At 44.7% G+C, this 23,869-nt stretch overlaps 1 protein-coding gene across 2 annotated transcripts in view; it reads right to left on the reverse strand.

Annotated features, from left to right (window-relative positions):
- JAM3 (junctional adhesion molecule 3) overlaps positions 1-23,869 on the reverse strand; it is a 30,287-nt gene that overhangs the window by 5,895 nt on the left and 523 nt on the right. The gene's annotated exons all lie outside the window — the stretch shown is intronic.

A 23,869-nucleotide genomic window follows, 5' to 3' on the forward strand; every position in this document is an offset into this window, starting at 1 on the left:
AGATATGGAAACAAACTAGGTGGCCATCAGTGGAAACACAGATAAACGGTGTGTGTGGCGGGGTGGGGGTGGGGGGTAATGTGAATGTATAAATCCGAGTGGGATGGAATATTACACCGCTATACAAAGGATGAAATCTTGCCATTTGCAACAACATGGATGAAACTTGAGTTGTTATTCCAAGTGAAATGTCAGATGGAGAAAGACAAGTACCGTGTGATTTCAGTCACCGGTGAAATAGGAAAGCAAGCAAAGGAAATGAGAAAATAAATGAACAAACCAAAGGATAAGAGATCAAGAAGAGAGAGTAACGGTTACAGAGCGGGTGGGGACGGGTATAGGGGTGAGCAGTACAGTGACAGATGGAAACTAAACTTTTGGTGGTGAGCAGCTGTAGTGGAAGTATAGTGCTGTATGAAGCTTGTATAATGTTATAAATCAATGTTATCGCAATAAAAAATTTTAAAAAAATTTTATCTTGCTTGGAGTCACTGTTAATCTTTCTATCATCTCCGAGATCCACATAGGCCTTCCTGCCATTCCTCCCTCTGGCCTGGCACCTTCCCAGTAGGATGGCATGGACATTCTGGGTACAGTTACCAGCCACACAAAGGTTCACTTCGCTGGATTTGCTGTTTATCTAACCTGTGGTTCCCAACATTAAAGGCTTTCTCCAGTCTTGAGTAAAATAAGAAAAATAACAACATGGTGATTTTCATGAAGTTTAGTTGAGTGAAGCTAATGGATGAAATCAAAATATGCTATTTGCATGGTGATCCAGAGATCAAATTGCCAACATCCACTGGATCATGGAAAAAGCAAGAGAGTTCAAGAAAAACATCTATTTCTGCTTTATTGACTATGCCAAAGCCTTTGACTGTATGGATCACAATAAACTGTGGAAAATTCTTAAAGAGATGGGAATACCAGACCACCTGATCTGCCTCTTGAGAAATCTGTATGCAGGTCAGGAAGCAACAGTTAGAACTGGACATGGAACAACAGACTGGTTCCAAATAGGAAAAGGAGTACGTCAAGGCTGTATATTGTCACCCTGTTTATTTAACTTATATGCAGAGTACATCATGAGAAACGCTGGGCTGGAAGAAGCACAAGCTGGCATCAAGATTGCTGGGAGAAATATCAATAACCTCAGATATGCAGATGACACCACCCTTATGGCAGAAAGTGAAGAGGAACTAAAAAGCCTCTTGATGAAAGTGAAAGTGGAGAGTGAAAAAGTTGGCTTAAAGCTCAACATTCAGAAAACGAAGATCATGGCATCTGGTCCCATAACTTCATGGGAAATAGATGGGGAAACAGTGGAAACAGTGTCAGACTTTATTTTTCTGGGCTCCAAAATCACTGCAGATGGTAACTGCAGCCAAGAAATTAAAAGACACTTATTCCTTGGAAGGAAAGTTATGACCAACCTAGATAGCATATTCAAAAGCAGAGACATTACTTTGACAACAAAGGTTCATCTAGTCAAGGCTATGGTTTTTCCTGTGGTCATGTATGGATGTGAGAGTTGGACTGTGAAGAAGGCTGAGCACCGAAGAATTGATGCTTTTGAACTGTGGTGTTGGAGAAGACACTTGAGAGTCCCTTGGACTGCAAGGAGATCCAACCAGTCCATTCTGAAGGAGATCAGCCCTGGGATTTCTTTGGAAGGAATGATGCTAAAGCTGAAACTCCAGTACTTTGGACTCCTCATGTGAAGAGTTGACTCATTGGAAAAGACTCTGATGCTGGGAGGGATTGGGGGCAAGAGGAGAAGGGGACGACAGAGGATGAGATGGCTGGATGGCATCACTGACTCGATGGACATGAGTCTGAGTGAACTTCGGGAGTTGGTGATGGACAGGGAGGCCTGGCGTGCTGCAATTCATGGGGTCACAAAGAGTCGGACACGACTGAGCGACTGATCTGATCTGATCTGATGGTGATCCCTTTCAAAACTAGCTCCTGACTCTCCATGAGTTTAAACAATGTTGTAATCGGTTATCATGGTCTCAGAATGTTTTAGCCGATTTTCTTGGGTGAAAAGATTAAGTAGGTACACTGACCACCTATGAAGAGTCCTTTGGCTGCTTGGCCTCTAGGAAAATCTGCCATCCCCAGAGAAGGCCTTCCTGGGCCTCAGCTGACAACACAGGTAAGAATACGTGAAGACTTGTGCTCTGAGCTCCAGGTCACAACCATCCATTCAATAAGCCAGAGAGATGGTGGGGCGGGCACGGAGGTGTTTCACTGCACGAGTCACCGCTTGGACACCCTCCTTTGCCCCTTGGGTGGGGCGCCAGCTCAGCAGATGCACAGTAGGAGCCAGAGGGCCAGGTCAGTGTCTAGTCCCAGTATCATCTGGTTAGGAGACTGAGCTCTGGAAGGATAAGACCCCACCCCTGCAGACAGTGGTCTGCAAGGGAAAACGAGTGCTCTTCCTAAGAGACTGTGGTGGGCGGCGGTGAGGCTGCCAGATGGAGAATGCATGTCAGGGTCAGCAGGAGGAGGAGTGAGGCCCGGACACGCACCAGCAGCCAGCGTGGGGTCGGGGCTGCTTGTGGCTCGACCATTCTCCTGCTGAGAAGGAAAACTGAACCACTGGGGTTTTTCTCAGAACAGAACTGACACCCAGCCTGCTGAGGAAAGAGCCAAGCAGGAGGGGTGGGAAGGCCAGAGTGCTGCAGGGGTTTCACCCTGTGGGTTGGCTCCAGCACCTTTTGAAAGTACTGCCCCCTCCCTGGTCCCGTCGGGGGCGGGGTGACCATGCGCCCAGCTGGTTCACATCTATGAGCACAGAACCAAAACCAGAAGCCAGGAGTTTCAATGCGCAGTCCCTACTTCACTGCTCAAACAGTCCCTTATTATAGAGAGAGCAGCAACAGCAGGTGAGAAGAGGATCTGGGGCTGAAGGAAGCCTGATTCAGACCCTGAAGTCCCGCTCACATTCCTCTGTTCTGCAGGACCTTCCTTAGCCGAGAGGCCAGGGAAACAGCCTTGAGGAAGCCTCTGGAAGGCATGGCAATGGTGTCTCATCTCCAGCAGCTCCCTCCTCCTTCCGGGAAGCCGGGACACTGAATCTGGGAAGCAGAGGAGCGGGCAGGTGGGGAGGAGGCTTCGCTGGGTCCTGCAGCCTCCTGCCCCTGTTCCCTACCACCCAGACGCCTGCGTCGCTCTCCTGGTCTGGAACAATGCCACAACTCTGAGTAGCAAGTACATATTTGTACTTTGTTTTGTGAGACCCCCAGGCTTGGGGGTCTGATGCCAGGCAGGCTGTGGGGGGATTACTTTGGGGCCCCATTTAAAAGCCCATGTCCCACTCCACCTCCTTGGCCCGAGAGGACATACCCTGAATTCTAACTCAGCAGGCTGGGAAGGGCCCGGGTCTGTGTCTCTCCAAGCCCCTCATGTCAAGTCAGGGCCACCCCAAGTGCAGAGCCCAGTCCCCAGAAGCACAGGCCTGCTGCTGGGTATAAGGACTCGGCTTGCTCCCCCTTTGCTTTCTCAAGAATCACTGGCTACCAAGTGCTTCTGGATCCCCAGGCCGAAGGACCTGATAACAATAAAAAACAGTCATAGGAAAGTAGACTGTGAGCTGGAACAGCTGCTGAGGTAAGGCCATCTCGGCCGCAGGCAGCCAACTCCGCAGAGGGTGCCCTGCTCTGGTCACTTGCCCCGGAGCCCACACCGGTGCCAGTGTCCTGAGGCAGTCTGAAACAGAGGGAAAATGAAACCCCAAAGGCACCACCCAACCCACAACCATACACATCAGGTGGCGAAGTGCAAACTGCCCGTCTTCTCCTCCCGTGGAAACAAAACCAATATGAACAGCAAGACAGGCCTGCTGGCTCCTGGGCCAGGCGGGGGCCTTTCTTTTGCCTTCTCAGTGCCTGCAACCATCTTAACTGCAGAGACAGCTCTCAATGAAAAATCACACTGATCTGGGTTTACATTCATTACTGTAAACTGAGAGGGGAAAGCGACTCTGTTAGAAAATGTTTCCACTAAAGCCGGATGCTTGGCTCACTCGGGACTCGCCTGCCTGCGTGTGTCTGTAAAGAGTTATATTTAGCTGCTGACATTCCGTCCAGTCCAGCGAGCGGGCCTGGGGCCGCGCGGGCGCACAGAGGCTCCACTGCGAGCCGCCTCGCAGGTTCCAAGACTCCGGGCTAAATATAAACAGCAGCGCAGGCCCTCCAGTGAGAAGGCTGCACATCCGCCCTTGGAGACCACGCCTGCGTGCTGGTGAGCAGGGCCTATCCCTGGAAGAAGGCCTCCCATCATAGCACGTTTTCAACATTGCTTTGGTTCCTTAAGCAAGTTTTACGGAATTTAAGAGCAGGGGGAGAAGGTCCATGTCAGTGATATTTTCCAGACACACTGTAGAGGGTTCTGATGAGAACATAGGCAGCTGAAGCTCTGGTTAAAGCTGGCCTGTTGTTACTCTGGCTCAACTAAATGGTTATCCAAAGAGACCCTTACAAATCAAGTATGAAGAGAACCAACCAAGCATCATGGAGTTCCAAATAAATCTGACTGTGATGGTCCAAGTGTCAACTTGAGAGTGTTTGTGTGTGTGTGTGCTAAGTTGCTTCAGTTGTGTCTGACTCTTTGCGACCCTATGAACTACAGCCCCCAAGGTTCCTCTGTCCATGGGATTCTCCAGCCAAGAATACTGGAGTGGGTTGCCATTCCCTTCTCCAGGGGATCTTCCCAACCCAGGGACAGAACCTGTATTCCTTAAGTCTCCTGCATTGGGAGGCGGGTTCTTTACCAATAGTGCCACCTGTGATTAGTGTTCAATTGTGGACTTTAACTGCACTGTCCTCTTTAATGTGTGTGGGGGGTGGGGGTGGGGTGTGGGCAGCGCTCATCCAGTCAGTCAGGAGGCACCAACAAATCAAAAATGCCCGTCTCCCAGGCAGGAGGGCACCCTCAACCCTCCTGGTCTCCAGCCTACAGACCTTCCCTGCAGAGTTTCAACTCACCAGCCTCCATAATTATACGAGACAGTTCTTAACAGTAAATCTCTGTATGTGTATAGAACATACATATGTAAAGGAAATGCATTCTGTTCTAGACACACACACACACACACACACACACACACACACACACACACAACCTGTTTGCTGCATTTCTCTGGGGGACCCTGACTTACACCCTGGACACAGAGCATCTTGTCTTGAATCTCAGATTTATTGGGAACAGCACATGTACCCCAGTGACTCTAGACAGAGCCTCAGCACTATCACATCCTGCTCCAGGGCTCCGCTAAGCAGCAAGACGTCAGTGAGGCGCTGCTGACGCCAATTCAGATTGCTATTTCCTTTAACTCATCTCCAGGCCAACGCCATAGAAGATTCCTGACCACAGCTCCCACTAACCAGGCCAGGTCACAGCAGATGAAGTCTATCAAGCGGTAACCTGGACAGTGTCTGAAAAGCTAATGCCCTGGAGGGAGCCCTCCCCTCACCCTCCCTTCTCAGGCAGAGGTGTTCACACAGTCCAGGGAGCCCTTCCAGGGTCACAGTGGAAGGAGTCCCATCACTAAAGGAAGCTGAGGGGGGCAACCTGGCAAGGGGGAGGAGGAATGGCTGGGTCCAATATGTCCTTCAGCATCAAACCACCCGGTAAACCGGAGCCTGGGGGGTCAGCCTAGAAGGGCAGAGGAAGGGGGGCACAGCCAGGGTCGGGGTGGAGGTGCTGGGGTAGGGAGGAGGGGTCTGTGCACACTGGTTTTAATGCCGCTGGACCTGAGGTGGAAGAACGCATTCTATTTCTTCTCTAACACCAGTGTATGAAAACCATTTCCTACTGATGGCATCTGAGACATACATATAATAAACAAATTATTATGAAGCAATTTGATTTTTCTTATATTAACAAAGAGTGAAACATTCAATCTACTTATACTTTAAGTTCAGACCAGATTATACATTCAATAAATACAGCCAATGCAAAAAAAATAAATATTTTTAATTTTACATTAAAGCTAGCTGTAAGGAGACAGAAACAGGGCAGTATGAGAGAAAAATCTAGAGTTTAGAGACAGGGGCACAGTCAGGACAAAATATATAAAGTTTACTATATAAAGGCACATAAAAATAGAAAAAGGGAGAAAGTGCAAAACTATAAAAAAAAAAAAGTAGATAGAAGAGGAAATGGAATACAGATCGGAATACAGATCAATAGTCGGCATGAGAGATTGCTGAAACATCTGCAGGGGTGGCCTCGGTCTGATTTTTTTAACTGGTCTTCACCTGCTCCACTAGGAACAGGAAAATCAGACATGCCTGTCTAGAGAGGAAATTCTTCCCTGGGAAGTCACATCAAAGACACTATCATTCTGGGACAAAAATCGAGTAAAGCCATGGTCATCTTCACTTGTTTTGCTAACAATTTCAATCTAACAAAACAAGGACTCCAGCCCTGGCTGACTTGCAGAGTATTTCATGTCAAAAGCTGCTCTGAAGGAACGACTTTAGCATTACGTGTTTTATTTTAGTTAAAAAAAAAAAAAATACACTATAAGGACCCATGAAATCATTTATTCTAATAAATAACTTCACTTTTAAAAAAGAGTGAGGGGCTGCCTGACAGACATAACAGGGTGTGGTGCTGTGATGGTGCGTCTGCGGCCAAGTGTTCACCAAACCCTTCAGAACCGTACACCACAAAGAGTGAACTTTGTAGTTCATAAACACTGAAAAGTACAGGGACTTCCCTGGTTGCTCCAGTGGTTAAGAATCCACCTTGCGATGCCTGGGGCACGGGTTTGATCATGAGATCCCATGTGCCACAGAACTAGGCCCATGCGCTCCAAATGGAGAGCCCACGCGCTGCAATCAAAGAGCGGCGTGACACGGTGAAGACCCGGCGTGCCGCAGCTCAGACCCAATGCAGGCAAACATATACACACATACATACACACATATCATACAAGATGTCCTGGGAAGCAGGATGGAATGCAGACTCTGACGAATGAAACTAACTGTATTACGAGTGAAATAACCTCACTTAAGCGGGAGGGGAAGAAAGGAATTGACAGAAATAACTTTGGGAAATATGTTCTGACTGGATATAACAAGGCTACTAAGAGAAGAACGTTGCACAAACACTGCACTCGAGTTGATAAAGTTACGTCTTACGGCAGTATAGGTGAGCGACTCTGAAATACTTTACACATATACCTGGGTTGAGCAAATAAAAACTGTAAGGGCCACCATCAATAATGAGAGCCAAATTCCTCACTGTCAGAAAAAAAAAAAAAGAAGTTATGAATATGCAAGGAGGAAGCCAGAAATAGCTCTGTAGCGCTAGATCAGTCAGAGGCACTAATACAAACTAATGTTTATTTCATATACGCAAGAACAGAAATAAATACAAATGTGTGTGCATACATGGTTCACTATAAACACACACACTTCCTAGCCCTGTCCTCCAAGAGCCTAGAAGTCCTGACACCTCCATAACAAAGAACACACTCAGTACTCAGATCCTGATTTCTAAATACCATTCCCCGGTGAAGGGAACTAGAACTCCTTGGAGAAATGGCTAATTCTGAGGCTGGGGTGGGAAAAATATTACAAGATAAGCCTGGAACATCTTGTAGTGCCAGAAAGTGAGGAAGTGTTAAAACAAACAAACAAAAACATCAAAGGACCAGAAGCCAAATTGAAAGAGCTTCCAAAGACTAAAGCTGGAAGATCTGAGCACAAAAAATAAATGACAGACTGTGTTACAACACAAAGAATAAAATAAATATCCATGAGTCCATATGATATGCATATGCTAATGAATACGCAAATGGATGGGACAGAGAGAACTTTCTTTATGGAAGAATCCCAATTAATAATGTAGAATGAATGAGGGAAACAGAAAACCATCTTTAGAATAACAGAGTAATAGCTGCTTCCGGCAAGATCCATTGATGGTTGCCAAAATTAGTGGGAAAACTTTAAGGAGAAACAGAACATTTGGACAGTTTCAGAATATCTGATCCCCCAAATATTTAATAGCTATTGTGGTGGTTTTACATATGAACACAGATTATCTAATATTCTGCCCTGCAGAAGGTGAAGTCTAACACCCCTCTCCTTGAGGTAGGCTGAATGAACCTCAAACAGTGTTAAGGAGAAATAGTAACTTCACAGGGTAGAAACCCAGAAGCCATCACCTAAACCCAGAGATCCAGGGAGCATTATCAATGACATGTCATGGTGATATTATAAGAAGGGTGCTATACCTCTGTGGTATTCGCTCAGCCACTCTCTTAAAATCTATAACACAAGTCTAATCATTAGAAGACATCAGAAAAACTCTGAGGAACATTCTACAAAATATCCAACTGCTACTCTTTTTTTTTTTTTAATTTTAAAAAGTGATTACAGGTTTTTCTATTACATCCTAGTTTAGGGCTTCCCTGATAGCTCAGCTGGTAAAGAATCTGCCAGCAGTGCAGGAGACTCCGGTTTGATTCCTGGGTCAGGAAGATCCTCTGGAGAAGGGATAGGCTACCCACTCCAGTATTCTCGGGCTCCCCTTGTGGCTCAGCTGGTAAAGATCGGCCTGCAATGTGGGAGACATGGGTTCGAGCCCTGGGTTGGGAAGATCCCCTGGAGAAGGGAAAGGCTACCCAGTCCAGTATTCTGGCCTGGAGAATTCCATGGACTGTATAATTCATGGGGTGCAAAGAGTTGGACATAACTGAGTGACTTTCACTTTTGTTGATACAGAGTTCTATTATTTTTCTGTTGACCAATCATGATACAGTGGTATTAAGTGAGTAATAGTTATATAATCACAATAAGTAAAAGATGTTTATCAGTTTTCACAATCAATGGCCAGACAAAAAATAAAAGATAATTACAACTGCAAGCCATAATGGGAATATGACTAACTTAACAATACAAAATAATTACATACAATTGAGGGAGGGGGCTCAAGCAGAGTGATGTGGTAAGTGGAAGTGTATAAATGCACATGTTTTCATCTACCCAGCCAGTCTATGTCTTTTGGTTGGTGCATTTAATCTATTTACATTTAATGTAATAAACGATATGTATGATCCCATTACCATTTTCTTATTTGTTTAGGGTTTATTTTCTGTAGGTCTTTTCCTTCTCTTGGGTTTCCTGCTTAGAGAAGTTACTTTAGCATTTGTTGTAAAGTTGGTTTGGTGGTGCTGGATTCTCTTAACTTTTGCTTGTCTGGAAAGCTTTTGAGTGCTCCATCAAATCTGAAGGAGAGTCTTGCTGGGTAGAGTATTCTTGGTTGAAGGTTCTTCCCTTTCATCACTTTAAATCTTGCCATTCCCTTCTGGCTTGTAGAGTTTCTGTTGAGAAATCAGCTAATAGCCTGATAGGAGTTACCTTGTATGTTATTTGTCATTTTTTCCTTGTTGCTTTTTAAATATTTTATCTTTTTAAATTTTTGTCAGTTTGATTACCATGTGTCTCAGTGTGTTCCTCCTTGGGTTTATCCTTCTTAGGACTCTTGGTGCTTCCTAGACTTAGTTGACTATTTCCTTTCCCATGTTTGAAAAATTTTCAGCGATTATCTCTTCAAATATTTTCTCAGGTCCATTCTCTCTTCTCCTTCTGGGACACTTAAAATGTGAATGTTGGTACATTTAATGTTGTCCCAGAGGTCTTTTAGGCTGTTTTTATTTCTTTTCATTCTTTTTTCTACATTCTGTTCTGTGACAGTGACTTACACCATTCTGTCCTCCAGGTCATTTATCCGTTCTTCTGCCTCAGTTATTCCGCTATTGATTCCTTCTAGTGTATTATTCATCTCAGTTTGTTCTTTAGTTCTTCTAGGTCTCTGGTAAACAATTCTTGCATCTTCTCAATCTTTGCCTCCATTCTTTTCCTGAGATCCTGAATTGTCTTCAGTATCATTATTCTGAATTCTTTTTCTGGAAGGTTGCCTATCTCCACTTAATTTAGTTGATTTTCTGGGGCTGTATCTTGTTCCTTCATCTGGGACATACCTTTCTGCTTTTTCATTGTGATTAACTTTCTGTAATATGGCTGTTGTTTTAGCTGCTGTGAGACTGTGCTTCTTCTGTCTGCCCTCTGATGGATGAGGCGAAGAGGCTTGTGTAAGCTTCTTGATGGGAGGAACTGGCATGGGAAAAACTGGGTCTTGCTCTGGTGGGCGGGGCCTTGCTCAATAAAGCTTTAATCCAATTATCTGCTGATGTGTGGGTTTGCACTCCATCCCTTGTAGTTGTTTGGCCTGAGGCGACACAGGTCTGGGGTCTGTGATCACTTTTTAAAATCCAGATGCATATCAGAATTACCTTAAAATATTTTGAAGAATAAAAATGCTCAGGTATTGCTTTTTTCCTCTGGAGCTCATCAGATTTCTAATGAGCAATCATGTTTAAAAACAACTAGACTATATGACGATCTTTTATCTAGTTTGTTTCACTTTTTCTATTTCATGTTCAGTGTTCCTATTTCATTTAGTTTATGTTCTCCAATTTCTCCATCTCTTCATTTTTTTTTGGTATTCTTTCTCAATTTTTATCAAGTATAGTATAAAAGCTTTTGTGTATATATATATATAAATACATATACATATTTTAGAAAATGTATGAATTTTTGCATAACTAAAAAAATTATATTTTGATTCTGCTTGTTTGACTTAGTATGAATAGAATGCTAGATTTCTAATTTAAAAATATATATTCAATAAGCAACAAAGGTTTACTGTATGGCACAGGGAACTATAGTCAATATCTTGTAATAACCTGTGATGGAAAATAATTTCAAAAATAATATATGTGTATTTTTTTATATATGTGTATTTTTTTATATATGTGTATGTGTATAACTCAATCACCCTGCTGTGCACCTGAAACACTGCAAGTCAATTATACTTCAATAAAATACACATATTTTTTTAAATCACAAATTAAAAGCAAACTGTATACAAAATAGACAACGACGACCTACTGCATAGCACATGGAATTACACTCAATATTTTATAATAAGCTGCAAGGGAAAAGAATCTGAAAACAAATAGATATATATGTATAACTGAATCACTGTGCTGCACACGTGAAACTAACATTATAAACCAACTATATTAACTTTTTTAAAATAAATTACATGGCATATATACACACTCTTTAAATACATTTGATTTTTGTCAAAAATAATTTGTAAAATGAAAAAAATAAAGCAAACTGGAGCTTGGGAAAAAAGCGTTGTTCTCATTCCAGATAAACAATAAAGCAGGAATCTCTGTGTTCTTTTGAAATAATTCATCTCAATGGAGAAGGTTGTCATTTTTCGCTTTTGTAGACCCACAAATTCAGAGAAGGAAATGGCAACCCACTCCAGTATTCTTGCCTGGAGAATCCCGTGGATGGAGGGGCCTGGTGAGCTGCTGTCTATGGGGTCGCACAGAGTCGGACACGACTGAATCGACTTAGCATGCATGCATGCATTGGAGAAGGAAATGGCAACCCACTCTAGTATTCTTGACTGGAGAATCCCATGGACAGAAGAGCCTGATGGGCTGCCATCTATGGGGTTGCACAGAGTCAGGCTTAGCAGCAGGAGCAGACCCACAAATTACCACGACACCCACACACCCGATTTCCCTCTGTTGTAACGCAGGTCCAGTGTGGTCCCTGAGCCAAGCCACAGGGCGACAGGGGCCCAGCCTCTCCTCCCTCAAACCTCCTTATCACATGGCTGTGATTTCAGAACCCAAGAGGACAATAGGTCTCTAGAAACAGAAACATTGTTTGTACGTGACAGGGCCCATCTCATGTGGCAAAATTTAACAGGGGAGAGCAATTTAAAACGAGCTGTACACTCTGGATTAGAAATGATGTGCAGGTTCCAAGTCAAACTACAGCCACAATCTAAACAAGAACGTGGTGTGTATACATGACACGAAGTACACCTCTTCACACAGATACACAGGCTGTGCACCATCTCACACACATGCACGCCGACGTCCCCAGGAGCACTCCTGCGTGCTGAGTGCTGGGCGCCCCGGAGGCAGGGCTGTGCTGACCCTCCCTCCCCTGACAGAGAGGCCACTGGGGAAGAGGGTCAGCCATGGCCCCAGACATGTGCTCTCGCCCAGGCTTGTGACTTGCTGAGTCCCAAGGGCTATTCTTCATTTTCTCCCTACTTTCCCGGGACCTGCCCCTAGCTAGCGCTCCCACGGTCACCCCGGCTCCCCATCTCAGGACGTGGGATTCCTGTGGACACAAAGGCCTGTATACTCACATGACATTCTCCTGAACTCATCCATTCTTCATATTTATTCATCTAAAAAGATGCTTATTTTTAATGTAAACACACAGATTTATATTGGCAGCTTCTTCACTTAAAGATATGCTGGAATTTCCACTGAAACTTCTTATTATTCAAAGTTTGCTAGCGCAGGCGTATGAATATCCCCAGGCAAAAGAGGTCTAATCTTCTCTACAAACATCGTGGAACCACTTTTTAAATACAAGAAAGTCAGATAATTTCTTCTTCTTTACTCTTGAAACTTAAAACTAGACTTCTGGGTTTTTTTTTTTTAAGAAAAAATCAGGACACCAAACTGTACTTTAGATGAAATGTCTTTCCTATATAGAGAAAATAAATGTAAAAACTTGCTGTCTCATCAAAATAAGCCATCAAGGAAGCTTCAATATGAGAAAGTTCCTCTAAATTAGGATTGTAGCCTAAAGAACCAGAAGATTAATGAAATTCTAGGACTCACAGGGAACAAAGCCGAGAACGGTACCGTTTACATCTGCACAGGATTTTATAACGTACAGGCCACTTGCACACACAGTCTCGGCTGAAATCTGGAAAATCCCTGAAAAGTGGATATTATCTCCTCTCCACAGATAGAGGGCTCAGATATACTGCTGATGTTGTTCAGTCACTAAGATATACCAGCAGACAGGTATAGCTTCAAAACTGAATATATCAGAGATCAAAGTGCAAACCAGGTCTTCTGACTCGCAATTATTTTAAAATAAGTTAAGAAACACAAGGATTTCCCTGATGGTCCAGTGGCTAGGACTCCGCACTCCCAATGCAGGGGTCCTAGGTTCCATCCCTGATCAGGGAACTAGATCCCATACGCTACAACTGAGAGCTCGCAGGCCACAGCTAAAAGATGTCATAACAAAGATCCTCCAAGCCAGAACGAAGACCCAGCACAGCCATATAAATACATAATATTAAAAGGGGAGGAAAGGAGGCCATGGTTTCTCATCTGTCCGGGCTGTTATATGTTTGAACAGAAATCTCTGTCAGCCCCTATCAAATGGCCAGTGAAGCCCCTGCCTCTTTCCCCCCAAAAAAAACTAAGGACAGACACTCATCTCCGTGCTGCGCCAGCGCAAGGCCACCCGACGTAAGGAGAACAGCAGAGGGGAAGAGGAGGACACTCTTACCTGATTGCTGCTAAGGCGGCTAAGCTCTGCAAATCTGAGGATACTGCTAGGATGAAACTCGGGGTTTGAAAGGGGCCTCTCTGTAATAGTGGAGTCCAAAAGCCTAAGCCTGATGAGGTTCACTTTCGATTTGCCTCTGAATAATTGAGGATCAAACACACTGCAGTAACATAGTTATGGCTTCCCTGGTGGCTCAGTGTTAAAGAACCTGTCTGCCAATGCAGAAGATGCGGGTTCATCTCTTGGTCAGGAAGACCCCCTGGAGAAAGGCATGGCTACTCCCTCCAGTATTCTTGCCTGGGAAATTCCATGGACAGAGGAACTTGGCGGGCTACAGTCCAAGGAGTCACAAAGAGTAGGACAGGTCTTAGCAACTAAACAACAACATGGTAATAGTATCAGCAGCAGCAGCAACAGTTAGCACTGACAGTAAATCTCTACAACCGAATGCTGAGAGCTTATCATTATGCCTAACCTCTGCTAAGCACTTATGCAATTACTCTAGTAATTGTAATTTTACTATATTAATTGGTATAATTTTTGTTACCACTCATGCAGACACTTTGATAGGAGCACGATACATAGTCACTGGGCTGCAAAACAAACCCACAAAGTTATATGTTTTTCTACTATTTTATGGATAAGGATGTTGACTTGGACAGGTCGTAGAGTAGAGCTGAGATTCAAGCTTCATTCTAGCTTATGTTCTTCCTGCTGAACATGAATTCAGAAAGCAAGAGATTGCTCTAGGCTAGAGAGCTAAGAAAGGCTTTATAGAGAAGTATGCTGAGCTGGATACTAGGGAATGAACAGGACTGAACAGGAAGAGGGTGACCTGCTTTGGGGTGGATGGGCCGTGATGATAAAGGGCAACACAGCACATACGGTGACTCAGAAGCCGGTGGTGAAATGCCTTACAGAGCCCAGGACCATGTTCCAGATGGCACAATTCCCTGATAAAACTGAATTAAGTAAGTACACTGTAAGGATCAATTCTTCTCTTGATGACATAACCGTAATCTTATAAAAGAAAAGGAAAACGCCACGTTTCTCTAGACTCCCAACTCCTCAATGGAGAGGGCGGGTGTGGACACCCAAGTGCCTCAACCTCATCACCCCAAGCCCAAACCCCGTGAGTCCCCACAAAGGTGGTGTTCCCCACTGGAGCCCAGGGCTACAGAGCCCAGCCCCCACAGAGGTGGGGCAGGCAGGAAGACCAGGACAGGGCGTCCCAAGTCGAAGCCTCCAAGTGCCGGTTAAAGCATCTTCCTCAAGGGTTCATGAGAGGCAGAGTCAAAACTGAGCCACTCATGAGGACAGAAGCACCAAATCCTAACAGGTTTTATTTACCCCGCGTTACTCTGCACGTACAAAGTGTACCTGATGAGAACAGCACAGAAAGCAAAATCTGTGAGCCGAAGGGAAAACAACACACATATAAACACAGTCCTGGGGAAAGCTGCCAGCCTGAGGGCGCTGCGGGCGCTGGGGGTAGGGGCTAGCCACACGGCCACCAGGAAGGTGTGTGTTCTGGCTTCTGAGAAGGCCGGATCCCTCAGCCGATGTCATGAGATGTCCTTTAGGCCTCTTCCCTCGTCCCCACTGCCTATGGTAGACAGACGGACAAGGACACTGAGGGAAATGGAAGGGCGGGCCCAGTGAGGGTTTCACTGTTTTTCCTATGGCCTCATCCTGCACACCTCCCGGAGCTCTGCTAACATGGTGAAGCGCTGCAGAAACCACAGACTGAAGTGTCCCTACAGCCATCTAAATCAAGTCTTCCCTCTGACCTAACCACCGAGTGAGGTAAACTGGCAACGCATGGAGATCATGACCACATGTTTCACAACAACAGTCACCATCTGTAACACGGCCTAACAGAAAATTTGGGCTGGAACAGAGTTAAGGGGAAGAAGAAACAATAAAATAACCCTCCTGGATGTATGCTGGTCCCAAAGCCCGCATACAGTCGTCATCGACTCAGAACACAGGCCCTGTGCCCTTAAGCAGGCCGCTCCACCTGAGGGGACCTTCTGGGGTTTGTAACCCACCCCCCAAGACAGCATATAAAATGTCCATATATATACATGAAAGTACCATGTGGAGGGAAGAGCCCTGAGTTCCACCACCTCTACAGTGTTCACGACTCTGCAACATAAACGACTCTAAAACAGCACCCGGTGAATTAAAGACATGAACACTTGTTCTTACTGAACTGCTGCTTCAGAGATTCATGGCGAAGGGGTTCCACCAGCAGTGGACTTGAAAGCGAGACTGAATGTGGTCAGAGTGAAAACTCCACAATCTGATGCGAGATATCAAACAGTAATCGCCAGCCCAACCAAACAGTGGTCCACTGTTTTCTTCCTGGTAAACAAACATAGGAACTCTCAAAATACTAGATCTAGTAGTAAGTAAGGTCACAGCAGATTAAAAAACAAAAAAACCCCAAAAAACCTGAGGTTCTGAAAGACGAATTGTCCTAATCTCTTAGAGTAGAAGAGGGCTTGAAACCAAGGTTGTGTGTGTGTACCAAGTCACTTCAGCCATGTCGACTCTTTGCGACCCCATGACTGTAGCCCGCCAGACTCCTCTGTCCATGGGATTCTCCAGGTAAGAATACCAGAGTGGGTTGCCATACCTTCCTCCAGGGAACCTTCCTGACCCAGGGATCGAACTGGTGTCTTTTGAATCCTGCACTGGTTTCCTGGCTCTAAAAGCTTCTAAACTTTCAGAAGATGAAGACATTACTATGAATTAGGCTTTCAAAACTTTCACTTACATTTGTAATTAACAAACTAATTCAACGAATCCGTGAACAGAAATGTGAATGTGTTGGTGGGAGGGGAAGAGGAATGCTGCTTAAATTACTTTCAAGTGACTTGGATTAAAACCAATATAATTAATATTTCCCCAAGGTCCCCAAATGAATCACATGCAAAGCTGGGAAGCGGGTCCAGAATGCCTGACACCCACACGGGCTCCCTCCTCCACCCAGAAAAGGATCTGGGAGGCAGTACACAGCATAGCCTGGGGTGGGCTATCCCTCTTGCCTCATCCAGCAAGAATCTGAAAATCTGGGAAGCTCCTTCCCTGTGGAGAGGGGAGAGCTCCTCCACCAAACACTTGTCTAGTGTGGAACAGCAGTAGTTCTCTAAGTTTCAAGTTGCTGGGTCTCGAATCGTTGATGCTCACTGCTCTTCAGATACACCCACCCGCGGACGGGACGACAGCTGTGCAGTAGAGCGCGTCTACAGGACATTTCAGCCCATCCTGCGCGGCACGAATGCTCAGCAAGGCTCCTTCAGCCCCTTCCCCTAACCCATCAGAACCTCCGTGGGGGCATATGTACTCCCTCCCCCCCAAAAGCCAGTATTTTAACTTCATCTTATACTTGAGAAATGGAAACAGAAGCATTACCTTCATAATATAAAAGTTTAGGATGGTGTGTGACTTACGTTTTTCAGGAGGAGGCCAGGCTTCCTGTTTACAGCAGTGGTTTAACTACACTCCAGTGAGACCTCGTGCAGACAAACTGTAGTTTTTACTGTACCTCTGGGCTCATGGGAAACAAGTAAACAAGTTCAGCTGTAGGCTGAACCCAAGAAGTAATAGGATGGGTGGGCCGCGACCCTGAGGGTCATCATGGAGACTGTGCAGCTGGGCCAACAGGAAGGCAGAGCTGAACCTGAAGTTTCCAGACAATGCCAGGGACCCTGAAAGCCATCCCAGACGACTGCCGCCCAGCACGAGCACATTCTCTCACAAAACGCATCCCAGAGCTGCAGAGATTGCGATCAACCAGACATCAGTTTACAAGGAAAGATAAACAAGCCACAACGAGTAACGGTCACGAGAAACAACAAGCATCAGGTTTAGACTCCAGAGAACTTCAGATATTTGAAGTCTCACATGTAGAATATAAAACAGCTTTGTGTGAAATGTTTAAAAATAAAAAAATGAAAAATGAGCAAGCAAAATAAACTAGATTATGAAAAGAACCAGGTAAATTTTTTGAAATGAATATAATGGGTTAAAAAAAAGCCACTTCATACACTGGTTAAACAGATTATAGACATGGTTGGCAAGAGAAACAGTTGTAAAACAAAATTTAATAAATAACCCAGAGCAGCAACAAGAAAGAAGAACATGAAATTATGACAGAAAGGTTAACAGTCTGGGAAGATGAAAGACTGAATATATCCAATCGGAGTTCTAAAAGGAAAGAATTAAGAAAATAGAAGCTAGGCAGTGTTTGAATTGACCCTCCCTGAGAATTCTCCAGAAAGATATAAACTCACAGATACACAACTTATAACAAATTAACAAGGAGAATAATTAAAAAGAAATGCCTCCTAGACACAGGTAGTAACATTGCAGCATGCCAAAGAAAAGATGAGATCCCTAAAGCAGGTGGAGGAAGACAGGCTGATGACCTGAGAGCAGTTTCACAACAGGAGTAAAGGAAGCCAGACAGCATCAGTATCAGGGAGCCCAGGCTCTGGGTCAAAGCAGCTGTCAACCTAAATTTATGCACCCAATAAATCCATATCTCAAGAACAAAGGAAAAATACATTTTCAGATATGAACAAAACTGAATTCAAGAGACTTCCGCTAAGGGGAATGGGCATGAACTACTCTGGAAGCTTCCTAACTGACTCTCCCTCTCCAGCCTTCTTGAGTGCAGTATCAGGCCAACACACCTAAAAATATTCGATCAGATCACTTCCTGCTCCAAACTGCCATAGGAATTTCTAGAACCTACATGACAAGGTCCACATTTTTCAGCCCAGCATTGAAAGCGTTTTTCAGTCTCACAGTCTAGTTACTCTGTGACATTCCCTTCCATTGGTGATCTGGCGCCTTGACTTACCAGCTATGACTGGGGCCAGGTGACCAACCTGCCCAAGTGTCAGGTTCAGCACCTGCAAAGTGAGGCCTATAGGGACTGACCCCTGAGATGGACTAAGACTCCCGTGAGGTGGCGCGGTCAGCGGTGCCTGGCGCAGCCTGCTAATAACTGGCAGCTGTCCTTAGTTATCATCATGATAACTCACTGGTCTCAGAATACAACACATACATTCCCAACGCCTCTGCTCGTGGCATTTCCTCCACTTTCCTGGCCCCAAACTCCTCCACTCCCGCAAATCTGCACTAAGTCAAGCAAATTACCCCAAAAGGTGCTGTTCTTGAAATGTCCCTCTACCAGGTCAGCCCAGAGTTAAGAGCTCTCACTTCTGTACATGTAAAACACTTACCCGAAGGGCTGGTCTGTTTGTTAACCACCTAAACCATGTACTGCTTCTGGTATGGGCAAACGCTTATGTTAGATGTCCCTGTTTTGCTGATGTGAAAATGCAAGATTGTGAAATAATTATGGATTGGCTGATTAAGCTCCAGCACCCTTGTAGAGATGCTCTAGACGAGAATCAAGGGACCAAATTTTAAAAAAGAAAGAAAGAAAGAAAAGGCAGTTGTCTTAGGTTGTGTGGCATTATTTGTAATCCTCCAGACAGCTGTACTTCATTCTAAAAGACGTCAAAAGTTTCCCTTAGAGAAAGACATCCAAGGAGGAAGTCGTGGCAGGCAGGAAGACGTGATAAGGGAGCTTCAGCTTTCGGCTGACTTCAGGAAACATCTTTCGGAGTCAGTTTCCCAAGGAAGTCAACTTGACCTGGTATTCCTATCACCCAAGACAAAGAAAACTGGCCCCCCAGGGGCTGCCCGACTGGCACAGAGGAAGGGATCCTCTAAACACGGGCTTGTGCCGAACAGGCAGACCAAAGCGGCTACTTGGATGATTTCACTTGTTTGTTCAAAAACGGAGACGCAGGTATTCTCATCAGCGCACTCTCAGTCTTCCCACCAAGCAATTGCTGAGGACACCACAGCTGGCGCCCCGACCCAGAAGCGGTGACAGCAAGTCTCTCAGATGAGTCACAAAGGATGCCTGATCAAACCGAGCTCCAAGGCTGCCCTCCTCCTCGCTCTGCAGCTGGCATGAACTCCGGAGCCAGAAGGAGCCACAATCACAGGCCAACACATTAAACTGTTTTCCCATTTTAAAAGAAAATCCTTACCAACTGTCAAACTTAAAAGCCCGCTATGTTATTGGAGGACCCCCCAAATGAAATTTTTTCCATTATATATAAAAAAATTCCTTATAAAATAACAGCCAGGTAAATAAGGGAAAAGTAGAAAACAATCAGCCATAAGACCTGCCAAAGAAAAACAGAACCCCCATCAACATTTTGATTATCTTTCAGTTTTGATTATCTTTTCAGTTCCTCTAAACATCCCCCCAAGATGTTTTGTGTTGTTGCAATCATAAGGTATATGACTGTGTCACTTAAATGACTTCACAAGCATTTCTGCGTGTTTTCCTTCTGAACATCATATAACCGCATAGAGTGGGTGACAGAAGATATTTAAAGTAAACCAAGTCGAGAAATACCATCCTCATTCTTCCACAAAAACTACTGAGGTAAAAACCAAGAATCTCCAAAAGTTTCTGGGGTCACGAGAGAGATACATAAAAAATGCTTGGATGCATTGGAAGTGTTTAAGAAATGTTAACTGACTTTTAAGTGACAAAGACAATAATTACTATAGCCATCCCTGGAAAGATACAAAAGAAATTCAATTCAACCTCTGTTCCCAATGAATTTTTAAGAACTTTGAGAAGATAAATTGCATTTATACCCAACACCAAAAGCACAACGTAATTTGGTGGGCAGTCATCCTGGCTTAAGGAGCCTTATTCCTGTCTGCGCCCCTAGCTCAAAGGACGTATTACAGACACACAGTCAATGTCTGTTGTACAGACTACAAGCTCTGCTGTTTAGAAACAGGAAGGATCACTGTGAGCTGAGTGAAGCTGGGCAAAGCAGACAACACACACATGGCAGGGCTTGATGTGGGCAATATTCTACAGAAAGAAAGCTGAATCACAGAAGCCTTGGGATACTCTGAAAATGAAAGATGGTATAAGAAAAAGAATGGACTTCCTCGTAGTTCAGTCTGTAAAGAATCTGCCTGCAATGCAGGAGACCCGGGTTCAATTCGGGGGTTGGGAAGATCCCCTAAAGAAGGAAATGGCAATCCACTCCAGTATTCTTACCTGGAGAATCCCATGGACAGGGAAGCCTGGCAGGCTACAGTCCATGGGGTCGCAAGAGTTGGACATGACTTAGCGACTAAAACCTCTACCAATCTATTAACAAGTTTTATGTTTCTACATAACTAGCTTTGAAATCTCAGCTGTTCATATTAACTACTCATAGGAATATAATACATAACACATAGTTGTTGTTTTGTCCCTAAATTGTGTCCAACCCTTTTGCGATCCCATGGATTGCAGCCTGCTGGAGTCCTCTGTCCATGGGATTTCCCAGGCAAGAATACTGGAGTGGGTTGTCATTTCCTTCTCCAGGGGATCTTCCAGACCCAGGGATTCTTTAACCCCTGAGCCACCAGGGAAACCCTGCAACACATAGTAAATACTCCTTAAAGACAAACACCAACACAAAGTACAACAGCATTCCTAGACATCAGAAACAAAGGTCAGTTCTCAGAAGGCTTTCTGTGTGTCAGGACATGTTGGAAAGATGCAGTAAATTAAGGCTTTAGAACTCCATATAGAGAACCACAGTGGATACTGTCCTTGCTAAACTGGGTGTAAAAGAATGTGCTTACCAAAACTTTCTTTCAGGAATGCTTTAGAATCCACTGAAGCTATCTGTATATATTATGAGGATCCAGAAAGTAGATACAAGAGATGTGAAATCTGCGCTCAGCCCTAACAGCATCACATTCACCACCTGATCACAAACACGTTTTGAGAAGGGTCCAACTTCACGACGAGGGTATCATTCAGCAGACTCCATACCTCCTGACTTCATCCACACACAAACTTCTCTTTGTTTTACCACACTTGTGCTTGTGAAAAAATGCAAAGAATTTGTGGGGAAGGAATTTGCTAATATTACATCTCTAACAGCTGCTGGCTCGATGGTACTAAATCCACAGCCTCTATAGTCACATTATATGGCCATCTCAAAAAGTGGGTGTTAAGATACATCAGGTTTCTTTCAAAAGAAATGATTTAAGCCTACCCTGTGAGGCTGCTTAAGAGAAAGTTTCCCAGAGCTTGGGGTGGCATGTGTGATCTGTCTGTCTAGATGTAACACTGCAATTACTTATGATTAAGTATCTCTAATAGCTTCCCACTCAGTTTCCCCAGACTGAAGCACTCAGAACAAATGCCTTCAACAGGCCCTCTGGGAATGAACAGCTGGTCTGAAGCAGTGCATGCTTCAGGGCAGGTGGTCCTTGTTTTTCTGAACACACATATGCACACACATGTCTGATAACAATTATACCAGATACAATTAATTCAAGAGACTGAAGACAACATGCAAGAAGAGGTCATTTTAAAATGTTTCAGAAGTCCAAACAAATGCAAATGGAAAATTTAGAACTTATTTCAAAAATTTCCTGAAATCATGATTTTCAGATTTTGCTAAACTTTAACAAATTGTCTTACCCCAGGAATACAAACTGTAACTCTCTTACCTCTAATGAAGCATCTCTCTAAGACATTAGAAGATTTGGAAATCCAATGGCAATTACCACATAATCATTCAAAAAAGACATGTGGCATAACATTTGCAAAGAGGAGTTGCACCTGTCACCAACTCAACAAAAGAATACTTTATCTGCAAACCGCACAGCATTGAACATTATAAAATTTGGTTAAAATGATCCATAACAAGAACTCCACTGTCAAATGGAACAATTTAAGTAACAACAACAACAACAAAAAAGGATTAACACAAATGGTTGATGATTTCCAAACTGACACGCGAGGGATGTCACCCTGAGCAAGTTACTAAATCTCTCTGTACTCAAAATGATACGAACAACCTCTTAAGAGTTGTTATCAATGTAAAATGAATACATATTAAATTTTTATAACAGAGGTTGGCAAAGGGTAACTAATAAAGAATGTATTATATCAGGAACCAGATTTTTTAAATGAGATCACTCAAAAATAATAGCAATTAAGAAGAGTAATCATAAAAATAAAAGAGATGCAGCTGTGATGCCCTGTGAACGAATAATTTTCAAGGTGTTACTGTATAGTTACAGCATAAACAAAATAACAGAAAAGAGCTCCCTATTAAAATGACAGCCACATCCCTTCAGAGCATATTAATACATCCTACCACTTCTACTCTTTGTCATTCATCCTACTATGCAAAATCTGATTAGTCCTCCTATGCTCCACAGGTCAATTCCAATCTTTAACATCAAGGAAATCACAAACGTGCGTTTCCAGGAAACCAAAATAAGAAGTTAGTAAAAATAAGTTTACTGGGATTTCCCTGGTGGTCCAGTGGTTAAGGGTCCTCACTCCCAATGCAGAGGGTACAGGTTCCATTCCTGGTCTGGGGACTAAGATTCCCCCATGAGGCATGGCTCGGCCAGAAAAAAATTTTTTTGTTTAATTAAAATAAAAAAAAAAAAAAACGAAGCTGATGTGAAGGCCTTAGCATCCACTAGTTTTACTAACAAACCAACTTGAAACTCATTCCTGAACTAAATTGCCAAATGTTTCTGCAGTAAAAACTGCAAACTTTCATGTGAACAGATCTTTTCAACAATGGCGAGTTGTTCCAGTCTGTGAATAGGACAGTGTCCGTGTGACCAACAAAGCGGGGAGGGGACATTCCTGACACCCTTGTCCCCTGGCTAGCCTTTGATCATTCATCTCTCCCAAACACACGTTTATGGAACCCGCTTTCAGGCGCAGTATAGGGACACGTATTCCCTGAACTCAGCCCTCACCACAGAGTCCTGCTCCCCGGCTTCTTCCGGGACCCTCACTGTTCTCCCCACCCCTGAGGACCACTCCCCTCACTGAGCCTTCAACACAGGAGGCTTTGTTTTCCTAGTGCGCCCACCTCACCCCCAACAGTCACTTGGGGCCTTGATGTGTACACTCTGAAAACACCATGGGATGACGATGGCAAGTAAGCAGACAAGAAAGTGACCCGGAGAACTGGGAAGTCCTGCGGATGTCCCAGGCAAGCCGGCGCGGCGCCCGGGACCGGGTCTGCGTGTCCCCTGCTCCTCAGTATGCTTTCCGGACACTGCGTTGAGGACTACGTGGGACCGCGGTCTCGAGAGCCCAGCGCACGCCCACAGCCCCCAGCGTGTGGTCCCGCCGTTCCGCTGCCCAGGGCCTCCAGCCGGGGCGGGGGTCGGGGGACAGACCAACGACCGGCCCGGGCGGCCCCCGCGCCACTCCTGGGCGGGAGGGAGGCAGGGCTCGGGGCCGGCGGGACAAAGGGGGCCGGGGACCAGTCGGCTTTGTTCGCAAAGGGACCGAGGTCGGGGCCACGGGACCCGGCCCGGACCCCGCACCCCGGGAC

The sequence above is a fragment of the Bubalus bubalis genome, chromosome 5, assembly GCF_019923935.1.
Source record: "Bubalus bubalis isolate 160015118507 breed Murrah chromosome 5, NDDB_SH_1, whole genome shotgun sequence".
Classification (NCBI taxonomy): domain Eukaryota; kingdom Metazoa; phylum Chordata; class Mammalia; order Artiodactyla; family Bovidae; genus Bubalus; species Bubalus bubalis.